This window comes from Microcaecilia unicolor, chromosome 1 (genome assembly GCF_901765095.1).
Source record: "Microcaecilia unicolor chromosome 1, aMicUni1.1, whole genome shotgun sequence".
Classification (NCBI taxonomy): domain Eukaryota; kingdom Metazoa; phylum Chordata; class Amphibia; order Gymnophiona; family Siphonopidae; genus Microcaecilia; species Microcaecilia unicolor.
In genome coordinates this window covers 70491066-70512497 of record NC_044031.1, presented here as the reverse complement: position 1 = coordinate 70512497, position 21432 = coordinate 70491066, and the positions used below count along the sequence as shown (strand labels likewise).

At 42.2% G+C, this 21432-nt stretch overlaps 1 protein-coding gene across 4 annotated transcripts in view; it reads left to right on the top strand.

Annotated features, from left to right (window-relative positions):
* The window catches only part of PRKAG2 (protein kinase AMP-activated non-catalytic subunit gamma 2), a 635875-nt gene that overhangs the window by 103503 nt on the left and 510940 nt on the right, over positions 1–21432 (top strand). The gene's annotated exons all lie outside the window — the stretch shown is intronic.

The following is a 21432-nucleotide window of genomic DNA, read 5'->3' as shown; positions in this document are numbered from 1 at the left end:
TGGTTAAAGAAAAGAGAATAGAAAAATGAGTAGAAAAATAAAATGCTCAGACAACAAAGGTAGAAAATTTTTTTATTTTGAATTTACTAATTGGAACAAGTCAGTTTTTGGAAATGTATATTTCTAATATCTTTCATTTCAGTTTCTGTTTTTCTAGTATTGCTGTGTATGCCGAATCTGACCTAATGTGGTTTCCAGTTCAGTTTTTTGCCTTCATATCTCTATAACTGATCTGTTGTTCCTAGTTTCATATTTGTTGAGGGTTCGTTTTGCACATGTGACCAAGATACAGAATTCTGCTAGCATGTAGTTTCTGTATAGAACTCTGTAGCAGTTCCACTCGCTCTGTTTTACCAGTAGTAAGTGTTTTTCTGTAGAGTTACCTATTCATAGGTCGAGTTGGTGTGCTACCGTAATATAGCAGGTTTACTACCTTACTAAATTAGGATTTTTTTCAGGTTTTGTTGCGGGAAGGTTGGATTTTTGTGGATGTAGAGCATGTTTACATTTATCTCAGAAGAACTGTTATACTGCATCAGACCAAAGGTCCTTGAAACATTTAAGTTATGCTTACAGTATTTATTTATTTATTTGTTTGTTTGTTACATTTGTATCCCACATTTTCCTACATATTTGCACGCTCAATGTGGCTTACATACTACCATAGAGGCGATCGCCAATATCGGTTTGAACAAATACAAAGTGAGGTTGTGGTAAAGTTAGTTCTTATGTGAGTCATAAGGAGGAAGAGTTAAGTTATGTCCAGCATGAGCTTTGGTTTTGTTGTGTTGCTGGGTTAAGGCATTTACGTTGGATCGTTAGGGTACGCCTTTTTGAATAAGGTAGTTTTTAATAGTTTCCGGAAGTTCAGGTGATCAAATGTTGTTCTCACAGCGTTTGGTATAGTGTTCCATAGCTGTGTACTTATATAGGAGAAGCTGGATGCATAGGCTGATTTGTATTTGAGACCTTTGCAGCTTGGGTGATGGACATTTAGGAATGATCGTGTTAATCTTGATGTGTTTCTGGTTGGTAGGTCTGTAAGGCGGGGCTTCTCCGTAGATGATTTTATTTACTTATTTATTTGGTGCATTTTACCCTACATTTTCCCACATGAGCAGGCGCGATGTGGCTTACGTTAAATCAAGAGGATACAATACAATACATTGATGGCACAGAATCGGAATGTGACAGGAGGGGAAGGTACATGAGATGACACGGGGTAAATGTCAGTGGTGAAGAGCCAGCAAGCGAGAGAGGTTAAACATTGGAGTTGCCAGCGGAATAAGCCTTGTCGAATAAGAATGTTTTTAAGGACTTCTTCAACAGTTGGTGGTTGTCTATTAACAACATTTCCATTGTTTGTATGTTTCATACATATATCAGAGGTTGTGACCCACGGCAAAGAGTCTCCCTGGTACTGAGATTAGCAGTAGGTCAGAGCTGGCAGAATGCTGTACAATGCCCTCTTTCAGCCACATTCAAGGTAAGAACTAAGTTCTCTAACGTGGCTAACACAGGAAAGGGAACTAAAACTGGCTTACAAAAATGGCCACTACCGCATGGACTACAACAGAAAACACAACAGGGCACACTCTGACCCAGTAGGCAGGGGGAAAAACTCCATGGGAGAAGAGCCTACCAACTACCAACATCGTGAGACTGTAACACAAGCTAATGAAATCACGGAGCCCAATACCCTACACCCACCACAATGCAATGCTGGTGTGACCCTGTACTGCACCCGAGAGCCACATCTGACCCAGGGAAAGGCTGTGACAGGATCGAACACATTCTGTTGTCATGGAGGTGGGTACGGCATTTGAGGCTGGCATAGAGGCTGGAAAAAAAGTTTTTAAAGTGGTTTTTTTTTTGGTGGGAGGGAGTTAGTGACCACCTGGGGAGTCCGGGGAGGTCATCCCCGATTCCCTCCAGTGGTCATCTGGGCAGTTGGAGCACTTTTTTGGGACTTGTTCGTGAAAAAAAAAAGGTCCAAAAAAAGTGACCCAAAATCGCGGTAAAAACGCCTTTTTTTTTTCAATTATCAGCTAAAGACGCCCATCTCTCCTCGGCTGATAACTACGCCCCAGTTCCGCCTCCACCACGCCTCCAACACGCCCCCGTCAACTTTATTCGTTTCCGCGACGAAGTGCAGTTGGAAACGCCCAAAATCAGCTTTCGATTATACCGATTTGGGCGCCTTTGCGAGACAAACATCTATCTCCCGATTTAGGTCGCACTATAGGCGTTTTTCTCTTTCGAAAATAAGCTGGACAGTGTCAAAAGCTGCTGAGAAATCTAGCAGTACTAACATTGAGGTGAACCCCTTGTCTCGGTTTCTGTGAAGATCATCTAGCAGGGATACGAGGACCGTTTCTGTTCCATAACCAGGTGTGAATCTAGATTGACATAGATCTAGCCAGTTACTCTTTTCTAGCCATTCATTAAGTTGAACACCAACTGTTTGTTCTATGAGTTTCCCTAGAAATGGGATGTTGGATACTGGCCTGTAACTTTCAAGTTTGTCCTGGTCAAGGTTGTTTTTCTTCAGCAGAGGGCGAACCACTGCCCTTTTTAATGCTGTTGGTAGTTGCCCATTAGAAAGAGAGGTGTTTACAATTTTTGTGGCGCCTTCTAAAAGGCCCATACTTGCCTGCTGCACTATCTTTGATGGGCAGGGATCGAGGGAGCAGGTAGTTGGTTGAAGGTCTCTTAGGATTTTGTCAAGGGTCTCCTCTGTCATCAAGTTAAAAGTGTTCCATCTGTCTCTGTTTGGAGGGGGCAAATTTTTGCATCCCTGGTTGACTGGTTGGGCACTGGGTGCAATTGCCTGTAAATCCTAGTGGAGACTTTTAATTTTGTTGGGAAAGTATGCAGCAAAATCATTGCAGTTCAGTTTAGACTGGGCAGGCTGGTTCTGTTGTGGGGGTTGCAGTAGGCTATTTACTATACTGAACAGCTGCTTGGTTGAATTGGCAGCCTGTGCATTGAGAGAAATACTGTTTTTTGGTTGCTGTTAAGACTTGGCGGTACTTTGCCATGTGCTTCCTGCAGTTTAGCCTGTCTTCATCCAGGTGAGATTTGCGCCATCTCCTTTCCAGTTTTCGTCCTTCGCGTTTAAGGATCCGAAGTTCTGGAGAAAACCAAGGTGAGCATTTGTGAGTGGGGCATAAGACCTTTCGAAGTTCTGGAGAAAACCAAGGTGAGCATTTGTGAGTGGGGCATAAGACCTTTTTTTAATGCTACTGTTTTCTCTAAGGTCTTGGCTAAGTGTGTATTCCAGATGTCAACTTGTTCTGACAATGTTGTCTTTTAATCTAGATGTGGATAGTCCAAGGCCTCTAGGAAATTCTCAGCGGTCAGAGGGCCATATAAATGTCAGCAATATCCTTAGCGGGCCGCACACAGAAAACAAACAAATATGCCCTATCATTCACTGTCAACAAAACTCATTGTGATGACTGAATGAACATAAATTATTACCAGAATGGTCAGTTACCTTACACTTTTGTGTTTCCAAACAGTTGCTAACACTGTCATAGTAACATAGTAGATGACGGCAGATAACGACCTGTACAGTCCACCTAGTCTGCCCAACAAGATAACTCATCGCATAAAATATGATGTGAACTACATTTGTATACTTGATCAAGATTTGTCAATTAAGTCTTGGCCTATTGCTGTATCCTTCAGCTATTCCATTTACAACAAAACTCTGGTTAATGATGTTTATGCAGGCTGTTTTCTGTGAATACTTCCCATGGTCTCGCAGGCTACATATATTTCACTGGTGGGCCACAGGTTGCCCATCCCTGGCCTAGGGCTTTCCCAACCAGTGTTCCATCTTGACATGGGGAAAGGAGTTTTAGCTCCCATAAGCTAATCAAAAATGTTCCTCGTTATTAGCAAATAAGATATCACCTTATTTGTTTTTAATTTTTATTTATTAACTAGTAAAAGAGGCCTGTTTCAGAGCAAAGGAAACGGGCACTAGCAAGGTTTCCGTCGCCAACACCCCCCCTCCCTCCCTGGCCAACCCCTTCGTTATTCTTACATTGCTCCGCCCCCAACGTCATGACGTTTGACGCGAGGGCGGGGCCGGAGCGATTTCCCACCCCCCGCCTCCCTGCCTCACTCCCTGCCAACCCCTTCGTTGTTCTGCCATTGCTCCGCCCTCAAGGGTGGGGCCCGGAGTGATTTCGCACCCCCCTGCCTCCCCTGCCAACCCCTTCGTTGTTCTGCCATTGCTCCGCCCTCGAGGGTGGGGCCCGGAGCAATTTTGGTGGCTTCACCACCACGAACCTTCGAACCTTTTTGAAGGAAGTCAGGGCTTGGCTTCACTGACGTCAGTGTCCTCAGAACGTTGAAGGTGAGTTTTATTATAGTAGATCTTTATTTCAGTGCTCCTACCCAGTATGCCACTGCATACTGACGTGCCATGGAAAAAAAATCACCAGTTCCTCATCATATCCACACCAGCAGATGGGCTCTGTTTTTAGCATGTGACAACAAGAAGACACTGGTGGTGGCTTTTAGACATGCAGAAGCTCATTTCTGAGCAAGTTCAATTATTCCTAGATGCAGCATGAGCTCTTCAGTGTGAAAATTGACAGGCATCATATATGGGCTCAGATAGCCAGTTCCTGCGATGTGCATCACATGCCATACACACAGCACTTCCTCCTCATCCCCTTCCTGACTACTACTGCTACTACTACTTGACATTTCTATAGCGCTACTAGGGTTACACAGCGCTGTACAGTTTAACAAAAAGGACAGTCCCTGCTCAAAGGAGCTTACAATCTAAAGGACGAAATGACAAGTTGGGGCAGTCTAGATTTCTTGACTGAGCTGCTACTTTGTGTCCATGTTGCCTCTGATGGGACTTTGAGTGGTTTCCTAGCTTTTCTCTTGCCATATGAGCTCCCTTCCATGCCCACACTACCTACTCCATAGAGAGCTGTGCCACACAATGTTTTTGAAAGAGTTAAGTGTGGCTTGGGCTTGACGTTTGGAAAACACTTCCCTAGGAAATATACGTCTCAAAGAAACATTATTGAAAGATTTAAAATAGAAATAATATGATGACAGATAAAGATTATTAGGCCTCTCTGTTCTGCCAGTTTTCATTCCTAGTGCATGCCAAAGACCTCAGTTAATTTTTGGCTTATCCTCATATCTGAAACAAAGGATTCTCTGTGCTTATCCCATGCTTTCTTGAATTTTATTCCTGTTTGTTTTTACCTTCACCATTGAGCTGTTTCATTCATCTATCCTTTCTGGGAAGAAATACTTAGAACATAAGAGTAGCCATACTGGGTCAGGCCAATGGTCCATCCAGCCCAGTATCCTGTTTTCCAGACAGTGGCCATGCCAGGTCACAAATACCTGGCAGAAACCCAAATCATGGCAACACTCCATACTACAAATCCCAGGGCAAGCAGTTGCTACCCATGTCTGTCTCAATAGCAGACTATGGACTTTTCCTCCCGGAATTTGTCCAAACCTTTTTTAAACCCAGATACGCTAACTGCTGATACCACCCCCTCTGGCAAAGAGTTCCAGAGCTTGACTGTTCGTTGAGTGAAAAAATATTTCCTCCTATTTGTTTTAAAAGTATTTCCATGTAACTTTATCGAGTGTCCCCTAGTCTTTGTACTTTGGGAACAAGTAAAGCATTGATTTACTTCTACTCGTTCTACTCCACTCAGGATTTTGTAGACCTCAATCGTATCTCCCCTCATCTGTTTATTTTCCAAGCTGAAGAGCCCTAACCTCTTTAGCCTTTCCTCATACGAGAGGAGTTCCATCTTTTGAGTTTATCTTCTGAGGCCTCATACCATGACCTCTTGGTTTGGAGCAATTTTTCCTGTGACAAAGGTTTGCTTCTTGTGTATTATTGATACCTTTGAGGTCACAGTGTTTATCACTCTTTAATGTGGCGTGACCCCATTTTAATGGGGAAAGACAAAAGCACAACCCCCAACTCCATATTGTTACCCATACTGCTGCTCCCCTTGTCCTTCGTATAGCATTGGCTATGATGCTGCTATAATCCTGTTCCTCCTGTGGAGCCTGCGCAAGTCACCATCTTGAACCCAAAAGCAGGTTTTGTGATCAGAGTTTGGGAAGTTTTATTCTATCATATCCCCTCCCCCATTTCACTTCTCCTTTAGAGTATATATTTTCTTGTCTTAATAGTTCAAACTCTTTCAAGCTGGTTGGGAATTATCTGTGGACTGCAGGCTTCAAGTCTTGTCACAGGTTTTTTCTATTGGATTTAATGGTTGAGGAATTTAAAAGGTCTGTGTTACAGCCCTACCCCTATCTCTCCTCATCTTTAGAGTATATATATATGTAAGTCCTTACAGTCCCTTGCAAATGTCTTTACATGTGTGTACATTTTTCACATTCTGTTGTCTAAAAGAAATAGTTCAAATGCATTAAAATAGTATGTTTCACTGATCTAAACAGCATAATGTACACTTACAATGTAAAAGAACAATCAGAACATTTATAAAGTACTTAAGATTAAAAAAAGAAAAAGCTTTAATTGAATAAGTCTTTACAGCCTTTGACTTAATATTTGGTAGAAGCCCCTTTTTGCAGCAAAATAACCATGAGTTGTTCAGGATACGAGTTACTCCTCTGGGAATACTGCACTCCTGCACACTGCGGAATTTCCCTACTAGGCAAATTCTGCACAAGGGACCAGGAGGCAGTGGTGACTCATATTGCTGCTCTCCATCTTCTCAGGGTGCATGCACACATCCTCCCTTCACAATAACCCCCCCCCCCCTCACACACACACACACAAACACACACTCACACACATATAGGCACTCCTGACCTGCAGGCATCCCCAGCCTGGCACTGATAACCACCAGCAGAGGAGTAGGAGAGCAGCTGCACATCAGGCCATGTCCTCTTCCTTTGCTATTATGGTGCTGAATGCAAGCTTTGAACACCAGGGCTCTATGGTGGCCCATGCAGTTCAAAGTCTGTATTCAGTGCCAAAGCAGAGAAGACTGACATGGTCTGATTTGCAGGCGCTCTCCTCCTCTGCTTGTGGGGAATCAGCACTGGGCTGGGAATGCTGCGAGGGGCGGTGGACATGCTGTGGGGAGGGGAGCTGCTGCAGGAGGGGAGAGAGCTGGGTATCTGTGTGCTGAGAAGGGGGAGGGGGCTGCAAGAAGGGAGAGATTTGGGTGTCTGTATGCTGGGTGGCGGCAGGAGGGGAGAGAGCTGGTATATGCAGCAGCAGGAGGGAACAGAGCTAGGTATCAGGATGGCAGTATGTTCGGAGTTCAAGTCCACAGTCCACAGATGGTAGGACTTACAAACTTAAGTTTCATACCACGTGTGAATCGAAGAATGTGGTTTATCTTTTTTCGATGCCCTTGCAATTTAATCTACATAGGGCACACTACTCGACAGTTTAAAACGAGGGTGATTGAACACCGGCATTGCATTACTAATTCCAAGTGGGAAGCTCCTATGACTCGCCATTGTTATCAGGCTCAACATCAGTTCGATCAGTTACAATGCATGGTCATTGATCAAGTATTTATGGGTAAGAGAGGGGGGGATTTTAAAAAAATCTTATGGCGTAAGGAACAACACTGGATATATATACTTAAAACAGTTGCACCCTCAGGATTAAACAAAAATATCGAGTGGAATGCTTATTATTAAGTTTTAAGTTGGAGATGTGGTTTCCTTCGCTTCTTTATCATGATTGGTTAAGATAGGACGTCAGGACGTCATGACGTCACGACATCGTAGTAACATTTAAGAAATTGAATTTCAATCGGAGTTCCAGCTCCTATACCATCTGTGGTACTTATACGACAGAGACTCGGTTTCCAGCGTCGTTTTTCAGTAGCTGATGGATTTAAAGCGCCCTTCCTGAAGCACCCACGAGGGTGGCGAAACAAGGCGCTCTTGTTGGAGGGTCGGCATTTTTTCGTCGAATCAAATACATTTTTTGCAAGGCTCCGGAGCCCTTGAGGGATTGCAGATCGTTAGTGGCCAGCATTCTTCACAAAACATCTATGCAGGTTCCTTTTCAAGTTTCCATGGTGGGACGAAGCTAAGTACAAGAACTTTTTACACTTGGGATGCTTGGCCATGGGGGTCTTCTAAGTTTACTATACAGCGGGCAGATTTGGGTTTTCTCCTACTGCTTTAGTGCTTGAGTTAGTTTACTTGGGGCTCTCCTCTCCCGAGGGGTCTCCTAATAGGTAGTCTGGTTCTGAGTTGGGGTTAGTGTAGGTAGGTGTGGTTTTGGTGTTCCTTTTACAGTGTCTTTAAATTTTTACAAGAGGGGAGGACAGTTTTTTAACCCATACGGTTTTCTCATTGTAGATGAGTTTTTTCGTTTGGGCTTTTTTTCTCTCCTCCTTTCTTAGTAGGAACCTATGATAGTAACCTACTCCTGTATACACAAGGTGTTATAAGCACTTAGGCATGGTCCCTTGTTGGAGGTTTGAGGTTCCACTTGTTAGATAAAGATTGTAAAGGTTGGAGTTTCTTTCTCCTGTTTAAGGGACACTTCAAAACTTACTACATTTCTACTTCAAGCTTCATTGCACAGGTTGTAGTATTCTATTTAGAGCTTGAGTTCTCCAGTAACTGTTAGTATGTGCAGAGACTCATTGGGTCTCATTTAGGGCTGAAAAGCAGGGCCATGTGAATAAAACAATTGCTCATCAATGGTAGGGCTAGCCTATTGGATGTCTGTGTGCTGGGGGAGGGGCAGGAGAGAGAAAGTTGGGATAATATATTGGAGGGGACTATGCCATGGAGTTGTATTGGGGTGGTCATCATTGAGAGAGAACTGTGGGGGAATGTATGCCACAATGGGTGTATGGCAGAGCTGTGGGAGGTGATGTGGTTGAGGAGAGGGTAGGGGGGTATGGGAAGGTTGGTATTGAGAGAGAGTAGACACAGCTGTTACCATCTCCCTGCCAATCAGTCCTTAAATCGCCTAAAAGGCAAGTCTATCCCCATCTATCAGACTCTACATAAGCTCTAAATAACTGAAATAAGAGCAAATCTTGCTCAAGCACCAAATACCTTCATAAACAGATGACATTTCAACCTCCTGTGAAAAGTCACAGTATCTGATGTTGATCTCAGGAAAAAACGAAGATGATTCCATTTAATAGGCCCAGTCACTGAAAAAGCACTTCTCCTTTATTTTCCTGGTGGGGACACCTTGAGGTCATAAAAATGGTGATGGCCTCAAAGATTCTGTATATTCTAAGTATGCTACCATTACAGTTCCCTTTTAATTGTACTGTCCTTCACTAAGTTCAGATCTGGTGTAAAAATCTTTCTTTTTCAAAACTTATTCGACTGCTGAGGGTTGCTGTTGCAGGTGCTCTGGAGCCTGGTGATATAGCACGGAGAAAGAGTATATTTCTGTCTTGCTTTTATGGATTGTAGCTTCCCTCTTTTATTTTCTTATTTGGTACACCGGTGTCTGCAATAAATGGAAAATATGACTCAGAATCATTCAGATAAGTTTCAAGACAACATTTGCTGGTCATATTGTGATTAGTGACGTTTTACGACAAGCACTAGATGTTGAGAAGAACTGTGTAGTTATTTAATCTTGCTCCGTTAGCGGTCAGTGAAAGTGTATAGTTTAGTGAGTGGTCTGCTGTGTTTTTCACAGTTTCATCACTAATCATAGATGTTTGGTGGGGGTGTTTTGATCAAAATTTGATAATTGATTCATGACTCACGTTCTGTTTTTTGGCCACAATATTTTTTCTCCTTATAGGAGTTTTTTTTGATGATTGTGGTCTTTTTCGGAAGGTGGTAGGGCCTGTGATGTTAGCCAATTCAGTGGAGTCCTATGCATAGGTTCCCTGGGCATCTGAGGCTGGCTTTTCAATTATATTTCAATTATTTTTTGATCATAATCCTACACCAGCATCATTTATGAAAAAGGAGTGGTGGTAATAGTTTCTTCCATTAACTGCATTATCAAGAATAAAATGAACCTTGAAGCCCATTGAGCATTTGCTGATACAATTTCTCTGGAAGAACTGGCTCCTATGGATAGCCCTGTCAAAGCTTAAGCAGATAAAGTGGATGGAAGGAGATAGCTTTCCAGATTGTCTCCCGTTTACTAAGCCGTGTGTTAATGCCTGTTCAAAGTGAGTGGGCTGTGCTGGGGGTATGTCATCTATCATGCTTTGTTTATATTGAGACAGGGTGGACTTTAGTTTCAGACCCAGTGGGATGTAATTAAGCCCACCTGACTGGAACTGAAGAAAGCTTTGACTGCTCCCTTTGTGTTAAGTCCTCTTCCAATAATGTCCTTTCATCCAAAGCCATGCGGTGGCCAGTAGTGGTCGCTACTTGTTATGAATATGAACCTTGGGCCCAATATTCAGCCAGCAGTGATCATCATTTTGCTGGCCGCTGCCGGTGATGGCAGGCCATGTGTAGACACTGGCACTGAATTTCTGGGTTTCCCAAGCCAGCTAACACCTAGCAAGTTAAGTGCGATATTCAGCACTTAACCAGCTATAGGTTACTACATAAAGATAGGACTGACTTGTATGTGGTCATATTTATGCAGTTAACCCGGCCGGTTAATACTGGCACTTAACCGGCCAAGTGCTGACTCTGCCCCTGGAATGCCCCCAAAATATAGTACAGTCTTGCTTCTCCAATCTTCACTGATCTGACCATCCAGCATATCTGTCAGACCCCCAGTGACATCACATGTCTTCTCTTTCCGTTTTCTGAACCTGGGATCCTACTTTTACCACCATTGTGGGCTGGGACCCTGCTTTTGCTGCCTTTGTTTCTGCATTGTTTGAGGGGTTACCATTGTTGTCCATATTATCCAGCTTTTCATTTATCCGACAATGGTTTTCATTTTGTTGCTAACTGGTTATTTTCTGTGGCACTAACTGGTTAAATGCCACTGAAAATGAGCAGTCATGGCTGAATAGGCGATTTAATTGGCCAAGAGACATTTCTGGCTGCTTAAATCTCTTTGAAAATTGATCCCCTTGTATGTGTGTATCTATAATTGTTGTTGTATTAATTTCATATTATGTGTAAATTTGATAATATATAAATATGGGCGATAATGCCTAAGAGGGAGGTATGCAAAGTATAATAGGATTTTCTATATGCACATAAGTATATAAGTATTGCCACACTGGGATAGACCAAATGTCCATCAAGCCCAGCATCCTGTTTCCAACAGCGGCCAATCCAGGTCACAAATACCTGGCAAGACCCCAAAAAAGTTCAATACATTTTATACTGCTTATCCCAGAAATAGCAGTGGATTTTCCCCAAGTCAATTTAATAATGGTCTATGGTCTTTTCCTTTAATAACTTGTCCAGGCCTTTTTTAAACCCCCGCTAAGCTAACCCCCTTTACCACATTCTCTGGCAACGAATTCCAGAGTTTGATTACATGTTGAGTGAAGAAAATTTTTCTTTGATTCATATTAAATTTACTACTTTGTAGCTTCATCGCATCAGCAGTATGGTATTATTTTAATTTTTAAAGAGGCCTTTCTATTATTATAAAGTCAATATTTTTATATCAATTTGTGTCTGGGTGTTCCACAGATTTGTTGTACTGCTGAGACAGGCTGAGGCTGAAACGCAGCCACATTGAGTGTTTTGTCTTCAATAAAGTTATTTATATGTCATTTACATCATGTGGTAAAACAAGTTCAAAATCACAATATGATAGAGGGAGATTAATCCTTGGAGGGCACCACCCTTAAAATACTGTCATTTCCAAGGATAGAATCTTGTTTCTATAGGTTTCAGAAAAGACTGATAGATGTGGAGAAAGTGTAGGAGGCTGAGATGGAAAGCTCTCTAATGGAGAAATTATGGAGCTAATTTTGGTCCAAGGGTATTAGAGTAACTCATCTAGAGTTAGTGGCACAGTCATCATTTTTTCTCTCTCATTGAGCATTGTGGATCTCGCTGAAAGCAATGAACCATGATGCTACTCGGTAAATGCATGGTGGTGATGTAAGGCAGATTCTGGCACCCTTTCTCACTTGATATGCTTTTGTTCGAATGTGCATATATTCTGAACCTAGGTTTGAAGGTGGATATCTGTGATAATGAAGTCTAAGCTTTTAACATAGTTATTTGGACATCCTTATCCTATGAGATGAGCTTCCATCAGCAAACTCCGTATTTGACTTTCTCATATGTAGGGGGCTAAAAGTAATTATTAACCACTGGAAGAATATTAATTCAGCTCTTAGTTTTCATACGTGGTGGAATTATAAACATTTTTAGCATGCGCTAAATGCTAGAAATTCCAGTGTATTCCTATGGACATCTTTAGCATTTAGCACGCGCCTATTTTTAGCGTGAGCTAAAACGCCAGCATGTCTGAGTAAAAGACCCCATAAACATTTAATAGCACTGTACAACAATTATATAACAAAGAAGTATGGTGAATGTCAGTGGAGTAAAAATGATACCATAGTAGGTAGCACGGATAAACATTCATATAGATAATAATACTCATATTAGCACAATACAAATGAAAAGCCTTAGTAGGTATGTATTAGAACATTCAGATACCATAGATAGGATGCCAGTGCTATCTGTTCAATACAATGAAACTTCTTAATAGGTAGCTGAGGGTGCAAGTGCAGTTGAGATATATAGATGGGACAAGATGGTTAGTACAAAGTCATTGCGATAAATAGATGGATGACGAAACTGAAAGTAAATTATGCACAATCATAACGCTCACCATTCTTCACCCTCTCTCTGGGTGCTGAAACCCATTTGACAGAATCAAATAGGAATATTTTTATTTTATGTTTTCTTATGGTACATTTTGGCTAAACTCACAAAGTCTATTGCATTTTATTCAAATGTATACAGTGACTCTCCTGTCAATCTGTCTATCAATAATAGATTATTGGCCTATTTTAGTTTGCCTTGGGGATATAAAGGGGTGTCATTACTATTTAAGCAGGCCTAAGAATCTAATGCAGCTGGGTCCCTAATTCACTGGGACTGAGGATGACACCAGGGATGGGTGCAGACAACACATGATTTCTGTAGCTGCAAAATCAACTTCTACAAAATCCTCTCCCTAAGCACATAGAATATTTATAAAGGGCTCCTGATGGCCTTGTGTGTAATCTGTACATAGGCTCTGGACAGGCACACTAAACCCAAACAGGAAAATTAACTGAGGGAGGCAAATCAGGGTTAAAATAACAATACCCAGTTATTGGGCCCTCCCTTAGAGCACAAAAGCATACAAAAGTAGTACTATGTAAATAATAAGGCACAGAGTCCAAAAAAACAAAGTAAAGCAATTACAAACAGAATCCAATGTGCTGAAAGTATTTACAGTCCTTGGTCTCCTCTGTGGTGTGTTTTCTTCTCTGCTCTCCTGCTTCTCCTATGCTCTTTTCTCAGATGGACAGCTCTTGAACCCTTTTTACTCCTTTGTAGATGCCTTTAAACCCTAGGGACCTCTAATAAGACCCAAATTCTCTTTCTCCAACAGCAGTAAAGCAATTCGCTTGCTAGGGAATGTGAATCATCCCTCTGACAAAGTATTTCCCACACTATCACTCATCAGGCTCTGCAACCACACACTTCTTCGAAACAGTCCCTTCTCCGGGACTCCAGTCTCATAATTCTTCACAACTACACCAACTACACATTTCGGTCCCTTTGGACTAGGCAGGTAGAGTGTACCTAAGATGTGGATCCTACATCCTATCTACACTGGCTTCTTGCATTCAAAGTTCCACCATGCTCCAACCCCAGATCTTTCCCTGTTGAGATTGTAGACTAGCAGTGGCTTCACTCTTTCCACTCTTCCCTGAGAACAGGACAAGATCTCCCCAGTGATCTCTCCTTTATCCTCCTTAAGGCACTCTGTATCTAGAGGTTCAGACTTAAAACCCCTCACTTTTCCTTTTTCTTAAGGGGACAGGCTCTACTCCTAGCTTTCCCCTTCTCCCCTTAAACTCTTGGGTAGAAGACTAAGGGCTGAATGGGGTAGCCACCTGTGTGTTCCACATCCTTCTGTACTGGTTTCCTTCCTAAAGAGAAGACAGCCTCACTCCTCCCATTACCCCTGCCTTATAAATTCCTCTGAAACGGAGAGATACTCACAAAAAGCGAGACAAGCATATGCATACTCCTGTACTGCTTATGATACTTGGCAGTCCACGTGCACAGCTTTAAACGTGTTACTCATGATCGCACAGTTAAAATGTGATTGGGCAAGGGGTCCTACCATTTTATGCAAATGAAGTATTGATTAGTTTAATACTGAAACCTGACCGGCAGCCTGAACTACCCGACTCTTATCAGCCAATCTGTCTGATAAATGTTGATCTTAAACTCTCCAGAGTTTGGCTGACCGACTGTCAACCTATTTGCCTAATATTATTGGAGATGACCAGGTTGGATTTGTGAGGAGCCAGCAGTTGGTCTGCAATATTAGAAAGGTGTCATTGGCTGTGTCCCACTGTCAACAGAATGGAGAGCCTTCTCTGCTGGCCAGCTTGATGCAGAGAAAGCCTTCGACAGAGTCCGATGGGAGTTCTTCTTTTCAACCCTAGAATATATAGGACTATCGGGATGGTATTTGGAGGCTGTCGGACTCTGTACCTTTAGCCGAAGGCCTCTTTAATAGTCAGTAGAGTCCGGACTGCCTCCTTTCCTATTGAAGTTTGAACCAGACAGGGTTGACCTTTGTCTCCTTTGCTCTTCTTAATATCCTTGGAACCTTTGTTATGTACTGTACATGTTGAGGGAGGGGTAGAGAGAGTGTCATTGGGGGATAAGATGATCAAGATATTAGCTTTTGTAGATGACCTGTTATTGGTATTGACAAATCCATCTTCTTTTTTCAATTTATTGAACTTGATTGAGGATTACGGTGGACAACTGGGCTTTTGTTTAAACTTGTAAAAATCTAAAGTGCTTCTGGAACTTTCTAGTATTAAGACGAATTGGGAGGGGCAGTTTCCATTAGTTTGGGCGGACTATGTCCTGTAAGTATTTGAGCACTGTCATTCCAATGGATTTGACAAAACTTTATCATCTAAATTTATCCTCCATGTTGCAAGAGACTTAACATAAGCTTGCGTTGTGGCAGTCTTAGCCCCTTTCTTTGATGGGAATGGTACATCTTTGCAATATGATGATCATACCTTGGTGGCTTTATAAATTTCAAATTCTTCCCTTATACCTGAAAACTAGGGATGAGAAGCATCTCCATAGGTTGTTTTTTTATGGAAAGAAAAAATGCCCAGACTGACTATCCACAGAGCCATGGAGTCCCGGGATGGAGGGGGATTGGGGCTGCTTAATGTAAGGCATATGATGCTAGCGAGTCATATGCTGCATATTAATGACTGGTACAGGCGCATGGTGGAGTTCTCTATCACATCTATAGAGATACAGTTGAAGCCCAGACTTCATTTTAGTGTGCCCTTACATGCCCCAATACCATTGGTATTAAAGGACTTCCTGCTTTTCTGGCCTCTGCATGCCATATGGTGATGGATATGCAACTATCTTGAAATCTCATAACAGTGTTGCCCTTCTTTGTCGGTCATCATAATCCAGAGTTTTTACTGGGGAGTGACAACAAAGTGTTTTTGGACTGGGATGCGAAAGGCATCCATTATCTATGTCATGTGGTAAAGGATGATGGATTGATGAAAAACTTTGCAAACAGAATATACTTTGGTGAGGAGTGACATATAAGCTTACTGGCAATTGAGGCATTATTTCCATGGACCTCCAAAAGAGCATTTGAACGAGGAGGCGCAGGAAAAGCTTAGTACAATGCATACACTGGTTTCCCAGCTCAAAGTGCCATTAAAGCATCATCATGTGGCTCGTCAGGAAGCAGCACTTCCAGCCACATTTGATGTTTTAGCTGCTCATTGGTCGGAGGAGTTGCATACGACATCACAGTAGATCTTTTGTAGACCTGTCTGAAACAGCTCCGTGGTGTTTTGGAGAACATTTCTTTGTGGGAATTGCAATATAAGTTCCTTATACAACTCTACATATCACCTTATGGAGCCACACAGCTTCCTTTCAGCAACATGACAGATGCCCCAAATGCAAAGCTCCAGGGGCTTATCTGGGCCACATGTTCCTGTCCTCATGTGGCTTGCTTCTGGATACAATTAGTGGAAACGCAAAATTACGGTTATGCCTGACATTGTTTGGGAAATATAACATTCCCTTCCCTATTCCAAAAGGACTTAAAGGATTTCTAGATAAAGCTACCCTAATGACTAAGAAGGCAATATTGCTCCTTTGGATAAGTGAAGAAGCACCATCGCTAGTGCTGTGGCGCACTCAAATGATACATCTGCTCACCATGGATAGATATGGAGTCACAGACATTGCTTTGATGAAAGGGGTGGAATTTCAGTAGACCTGGGAAACCTTTTGGGTCATTCTCACCCCCATGGCATGCAGCCGGATCTCTACCTTCTAATAATGCATTTATGCAACTGTTAGATGTTCTCTGGTTTGATGGTTGAATCGGGGTACCATCCCAGGGGCATAGGTGGGAGTGAAGGGGAGGGAGAGTATTGTTTGATATTATTTTATATTATAGTAAAAGTGGGAAGATGTTCAAAGAATGTCTAGTATGGGAACATCATGTTGCTACAAGTTAGAAGCAAGATACTGGGCTAGATAGACCATTGGTCTGACCCAGTATAGCTATTCTTATGTTCTAAGATATTCTAAGATAATCTGGAACAAAGTTGAAATTCTGCCCTGAATGTGCACCCGTCATGAGTCAAGAAAGGTGAACCTTTGGGCCACAGCTGGGTTAATGCTACCCGGTCAACCCGAGGTTTAGCTGGGCCCTGGTTGGTGGCAGGCAAGTCACCCAGACTAGGCGCAGGACAGATAGGACCAGGCACTAGGCTGTGCAGGAACTGAAGACAAGGCACAGCTGGTGCTGAAGGCATGGCTGGATTTCTCCCATTACCAACAGACATTTTAACTGCTCCACGGCTGTTGGGTTAAGACATCACCTATGAATTCCGCATGATGTTACATTCTTTCTCCCTCTTCTGTGTCAGGATTGTAGTGGAGGGCTGGTTCCCTGTACCAGAATCCTCATTGTTCAGATTCAGCAGCTGTATAGATTATGTTAGGTGCACCTCAATCCTTTTTGTCTCCAGATGCTGTTGCTGTGTGAGCCAGAGGCCCTCTTATTTTCAGTAGGTGTATTTAGTTAGGGAGGAAAGAACCAAGCCTCTTCCCTTGCAGTAGTGGTCCTTACATCATCCAGGCACTTATCAGCAGCTGGGGGGGGGGGGGGGGGGGGGCTGTTCACAGCGAAAGCCAGGAATTCCTTTGACCAGGAAACATGGTTCTCTGTGCAGTATGTACATTCTCACAGACGAGCTCCCCATTTCACTGAAAGAAACCCCCCTTTTTATTAGGCTTAGAACTCATGTTCAGAGCTAAGGAAAATTACAGAATGCTTGAGAATAGGTAAACAAGCCATACTGTGGGAATGCGGTCATATGTTTCCAAGTCCAGGTGGCCAGTCTGAACTCAAAACCGGAAACAAGCTCCAGCATTGAATATCCAGGGTCAGTGCTGACTGCAGGACTTATGCGGACTGCCTCCTGCTGGCTGAATATCAGGCTCCTTATATCTTGCCTGAGTTACTTTGCAAACTGTTTCAACACAGTCTTTATCTGACTGTTAAGTGAACAAGCCCTTGATGCCCGTTTGAAATCAATGCCATCTCATTCAGATTGTTTGAGTGGAGGAGTACCCTAATGATTAGTGCAGTGGGCCAGAGAATGTGGTAAAGGCAGTTAGCTTAGCGGGGTTTTTAAAAAGTTTGGACGGCTTCCTAAAGGAAAAGTCCATAGACCATTATTAAAATGGACTTGGGGAAAATCCACTGCTTATTTCTGGGATAAGCAGCATAAAATGTTTTGTACGTTTTTGGGATCTTGCCAGGTAATTGTGATCTGGATTGGCCACTGTTGGAAACAGGCTGCTGGGCTTGATGGATCTTTGGTCTGTCCCAGTATGGCAATACTTATGTACTAGTGGCCAGGGAATTGGAGTCAAAGACAAGGCTGCCTTCTGAATTTTATCTATACCCACACAAAGAGGTCTTCTCCAATCATTGTCAATCACAGGCAGAATAGCCAAACCTTTGTTTCAAAAGCTTTAAGAATGTTCTAAATCAAAAGTTGTATAGCTTATCCTGGTAGTGAGTTAAAGCCTTTGTGGAGCTCTTTTTTTTTTTTTTTTTTTTAGCAAGCAAAACCTGAAGGCTTCTACACTCTTTATTTAAACAAAGATATAAGAAAGGCATCAATACTTAATTTGCGAAGTACATAAACCATCAGTAGTCCCATGAATGTGCAATGAAAAAAGACCCCTCCCAATAGATGAGTCAGCACACAATAGACCAAACTTGACATCATGCATCTGACCTCCTTCCTGCCCAGTACAGGCCCCAGACACCATTCTATGTATGTGATCTTCTTTGTATACATTGGGGGTAATTCTCTAGAGGTTGTCTAAAGTTAGGCAAAGGATGATGTGTGCTAAGCACAAATTCTATATCAGCAATTACGCACCCCTGACCCGCCCATGCACCTCCCAGGTCTATTCCCCCTTGCAGTTGTGCAGTATGGATTTTGCGAACTCAATTTGTAGAATATTGACTAAGGGCAATCATGCACATAACTGCAAATTAGTGCCAATTGGCACTAATTATAGATAACATTAATTAGCGGACAGATGTGAAGTGTTTGTTTACACTTTCAAACAACAACAAAACCAGGGGACTCAAGTTGAAGCTAGAATATGGTAGAATTATAACAAATAGGAGAAAGTTTTTCTTTACTCAGTGTGTAGTTGGAATTCGTTGCCGGAGAATGTAGTGACAGCAGCTGGCCTTACAGAATTTAAAGGGGGTTTGGACAGATTCCTGAGGGAAAAGTCCATTGAACATTATTAAAAAATTTTTTTTTTTTTTTTTTTTTTGGGGGGGGGGGGGGGGGGGGTTGCCGGGTTATTGAAGCCTGGATTGGCTGCTGTCGGAGACAGGATGCTGGGCTTGATGGACCCTTGGTCTTTTCCCAGTATGGCGGTGCTTATGTACTTATGTACTTATGTACTAAGTTACACATTTAATTGACACTGTTCTATAACTTGTGCATGCAACATTGTGCGCTAACGCCTGGATTCTATATATGATGCCTAGATTTCTGTGTGGAAATCGAAGAGTATTCCATAACAGTGTGCATAACCTAATTGATGACAAGCCAGTCAGCATTAATAATTGCCAATTAACAAGCAATTATACCACCGACCTACTCAAATCCCTTTATACCCTATCTCCAATCTTTTCTTTAACATCCTTTTTACCTCATCCCTCCCTATCTCCTTCCCTTTTTACCTATCCTATCCTTGTCTACCTTCCCTATCCCAATTCATATATTTTTGCGCACTGCTGCCAATGTGTCTTTCACAGTTTATATTACTCCTCTTACATGTGCTTAGTAATGCTTTTTACTATCTAAGCAGATATGGTTATCACAGTTTATAATGTCCTTCTTACATGTTTCTTCTGTAATGCTTTTTACTATGTAAGATGCACTGAACCTGCTGTATGTGGGAAAGCGCGGGGTACAAATGTAATGAATAAATAAATAAATAAATTTACATGTAGAACTGTCTAGACATGTTCTGTAACTTGCTGCGTGTAAACTCTAAGTCTCATAGTTGAAAAGTGGGCATGGTCATGGTCATGGATGTGGAATGGGCAGGTCTTGGGCATTTCTAAAATCTATGCACATTGTTATAGAATGCACCCGGTCTGCGCCTAATTTAGGTATTGGCATTTACACCAGGTTTTACTTGGTGTAACTGCCCACAATTAAATTTAGTCGCACATACAGGTGCTTGGTGTATTCTATAAACTGTGCAGAAATTTAGGCTTATTCTGTAAAGTATACCTAAATTGAGGCATACTTTGTAGAATGCACTTAGGTGAATTTCATTTCGGTGCCGAATTTTTAGGTGTGATATGTAGAATATAGTCCTAAGTGTAACATTGTGTATGCAGGTTCATAGAATTATGGGGTGTATGTGATATGCTCTGTAATTTCTACCTCTGCAAGAACATTCCTCAGTGCTGTATGTTAGGGATATACCACCAGTAAAATAAATTATTAGTCTGGATGCCTGAAGACGATGTGCGACCAGTGAATATATTGGTCTGGGTAAGTCATCTTTCCACTCCTTGCCCAAAAGATACTGTAGCGGAGTGAGGGTCACCCAGACTTTATCAAAGATAATGCATTGTACCCTAAACCAGAAGTCCACAACCTTGCACAGCTCCACCACTTATATATGTAGGGGCCAGTTCTGAGCACCCCCAGTATTTAGCAAACTCCATCATTCTAGGTCCCTAGACCACTACATCTCCACTAAGATAAAGTAAGGACTAGATGGTCCAAATCTGGCAGAAAATCAGAGGGGTGTGATGAGTCCAGTGAAATGCTTTATTCATCAGTTCCTTACTCCCGTTGCACAATGAGATAGATTAGAGGTTCATCCAAACCCCCTGCTAATCAGTAGAATCAAGATCCAGCTGTAGATCAGGATTCTACCTGTTCACGAACCTTGCTAATGTTCTATATTAGATTCTTCTAAATGATGATATGAATAAAATTTTGTGATCACGTTTGATGGAGGTGGTGCACATGATTATTCTTTCAGTCTGTCCCAGGGGTACGGACTAGCCAGTGGATCACTTCCCCCACCCTCTGCCCTGATTTGGAGATAGGCAGGCAATTTTGTAAAAAGTCAGTTTCTGCAAGTAAAATACTATATTACCTGCAGAAGTTGCATTGAAAATTACCATTTTAGTAGATAATGGCAGAAAAAGATCAATTGGCTCTCCCAAACTGCCCTGTTACTCCTGTCCTGTATACTTTGGAAGAAAGACAGGTGAGGAGATCTATGACAGAGATGTTTAAATACCTCCATGACATAAATGCACAGGAGACAAGTCTCTTTCAATTGAAAGAACATAAGAGTAGCCCTACTGTATCAGACCAATGGTCCATCTAGCCCAGTATCCTGTTTCTAACCAGTGGCCAAGCCAGGTCACAAGTACCTGGCAGAAACCTAATTAGTAGCAACATTCCATGCTACCAATCCTGGGGCAAGCAGTTGCTTCCCCATGTCTGTCTCAATAGCAGACTATGGACTTTTCCTCCAGGAACTTATCCAACCCTTTTTGTAAACCCAGATACGCCAACTGCTGTTACCACATCCTCCGGAAAAGAGTTCCAAAGCTTAACTGTTCGTCGAGTGAAAAAATATTTCCTCCTATTTGTTTTAAAAGTATTTCCATGAAAC